The 2,500-nt window shown below is 42.3% G+C and overlaps 1 protein-coding gene across 1 annotated transcript in view; it reads left to right on the top strand.

The window, feature by feature from the left end:
* The window catches only part of LOC138059126 (receptor-type tyrosine-protein phosphatase S-like), a 183,748-nt gene that overhangs the window by 156,166 nt on the left and 25,082 nt on the right, over positions 1-2,500 (top strand). The window lies entirely within an intron of this gene.

Below are 2,500 nucleotides of genomic sequence, written 5' to 3'. Positions count from 1 at the left end.
TTCGTATGCGAAGCGCATAACAGAATGATGTCACAACAGCAGTAATAGACTATTTCAAGCTTAATGCCGCTGCTTTGACGGGGCTTCATGGGGGCACGGCGAACTATTAAAAGCAAATGGTTGAGTGGTAACGTCGTGATATTCTGAACATTCGAGAAAAAGCAATGGTTGTCTCACTCTTAAATATATATCGGTAAAACTGTTGTTTTTGAATCGTTTTCTCTTTGATCCATCCTATATCTGGCAGAAACGCATGGGTGGATTGTCTAGTTTCTTAAAGATTTTCTATCAATCAGGCGATTCAAGCAAAACGGTCGAATAGTCTATTATCAACTTCCGTCGGTTACTTTCCCCCTTGAAGTGTGATACCTCCCTTTAGTTTCATATTTGGACAGCCTTGTGACTTATACCCTTTCGAGGAGGGGGCTCAACGCAGTGGTAAGAGCACCACTGCGATCGATTCCCGGACTCAACGTCACGTGGGTTGAGTTTGTTGGTTCTGTACTCTCCGAGTACTCTCCGAGTACTCTCCGACTTCTCTGGCTATAGTGTTTTCACTCACGTGATCAGTAACCTTGTTTTTTCTACCGAAACAAAAGAATACGTTTGCATGATAATAGAGCTCAATTCCTGGAGGATTATTTGAGGACACGAATGGCCGCCATTCCTTTGTTTAGGGACACCAACATGGCCCCCGTGACGTCACGTGAATACACTCTATTCCGGTTTAGTTTACTTCTCACCAATAACTTACCTTTGTTTTAACAAAGCTTTACCTTCCACAAAGGGTTACTTACCTTCTTGTTGTTTTTTTTGTCTCTTATAGACACCTGTATTTGAAGCTAGCCCGTTACATATGCTTTACAGTGAACCCAGGTCACGCTTGAACAGTTATTCGAAAAATTCAATTAACATAACGACTTCTTGTTTTCCATATTTGGGCATTTCCTGTTGTTTCCGAAGATTTGGAGCGACATTTCGAAAATCGAAGAGCGATTTGGAGTTTGCCCGCGCTTTTTCAAAATGTTCAGACCAGCGGCCGTCAATTCCTTTGGTCGCGAATACAAGCCAGGCAGACCTGTCAATAAGGAAACTAGAAGACGTATAATCGACCTTTATTTGGTTGGAAAGGGACCATCTGCGATCTCTAGATCAGTTCGTGTCAATAAAGGAGTGGTTTGGAAAATCATTCGACATTATGAGACGTATGGTACATATGATGCCTTTAGTCAAGGGGGTCGAACATATTCTTCTAAACTTTCAGACGACGTCTTTGAATCTATTGAGCTGTTCAAGCTAACGAAATCTTGCATGTATTCAAGGGAAATTCGTGCTTAATGATGAAATATGCGATAGGCGAAGCATACCGGGTTTGTCAACAATCCAGGATGCAGTTTCAAGAAAGATTTTCATGTCCTACAAGAAACTTTCCGTCGTACGAAGTGACAGCCAAACTAATGCCCAGGTCGAGAGGTGTAACGAGTATCTTGAACTCACCTCAAAAATGGATCCATCCAAACTTCATTTTTTAGATGAAAGCTCTGTAATAAAGACAACCGGCAATCGTCGCTCTCCTCGCACCAGAAGAAGGGGCGAATGGATAAAACTGCGTGGTCTTTCTATAAAGCACAGATTGTCGCCCTTGCAATTTCTTACCTCCAGAAAAATTATATCCATATTTCAAGATCTCCGAAAAATTAAGTCCATTTTTGAAAATTTCAATCCGATCTGCGATTTTCCGATGAGATTTTCGTTACGTCAGTGAAAGTAACGCATTGATTGGAAGACTTCGATCACATGTTCAAGATACTGTTCACGCGTGACCTGGGTTGACTATAAAGCTTCTCTGGGCTCCCTTGCCTCTAAATGTAAAAATAGCTTTTGCTTTCATGTCCAAATTGAGCACTCTATTAGGATGAGTCATTGCTGCTAGCAATTGCGCATGCTCACTAGCTCGCTAGTTTGAGCACTCTGGCATGGCTTAGATATACCACATGTGTGGGACATTTTGGGTGGCTTTATAAGCTTAACCTCCATCGTAACCATCAGCATTGCACTGATGAGGCCCAGAAGGCCGAAGCAGTACTGTCTGCAGTTACTTACATATATCTTTGCTTTTGTGCTACGCGTTTCACCGCTATTGCGGCTCTTCAGGCATAGCAAAGTGTGTCTATTAACTTATTACGTCACAGATGTAATTCTAATTACAGTTATAATGGCTCTTGAAAGGAAACTCAACACTGGACAACTTCTGCGAAAAAGTGTAATTGCCCTGAGCGGGATTTAAACCCACGTCCCCCTGATCACTAGCCGGCTGATTGATCACTTAATGTGTGGCATTTACGTGGGACTCCCTAAGGGCCAGTTTTTCTATGTGATAACGCTGGATCAACATGTGATTCACAGGCGGACAAGGGTAATTAATGTAAAGAGTCAGTTAAGTATCCCGCTCAGGGCAATTACAGTTTTCCCCAGAAGTTGTCCAGTGTTGAGTTTCTTG

This window comes from Montipora capricornis, chromosome 8 (assembly GCF_036669925.1).
Source record: "Montipora capricornis isolate CH-2021 chromosome 8, ASM3666992v2, whole genome shotgun sequence".
Taxonomy (NCBI): Eukaryota; Metazoa; Cnidaria; class Anthozoa; order Scleractinia; family Acroporidae; genus Montipora; species Montipora capricornis.
The sequence above is the reverse complement of the archived record's forward strand: the minus strand, read 5'-3'. Positions and strand labels throughout refer to the sequence as shown.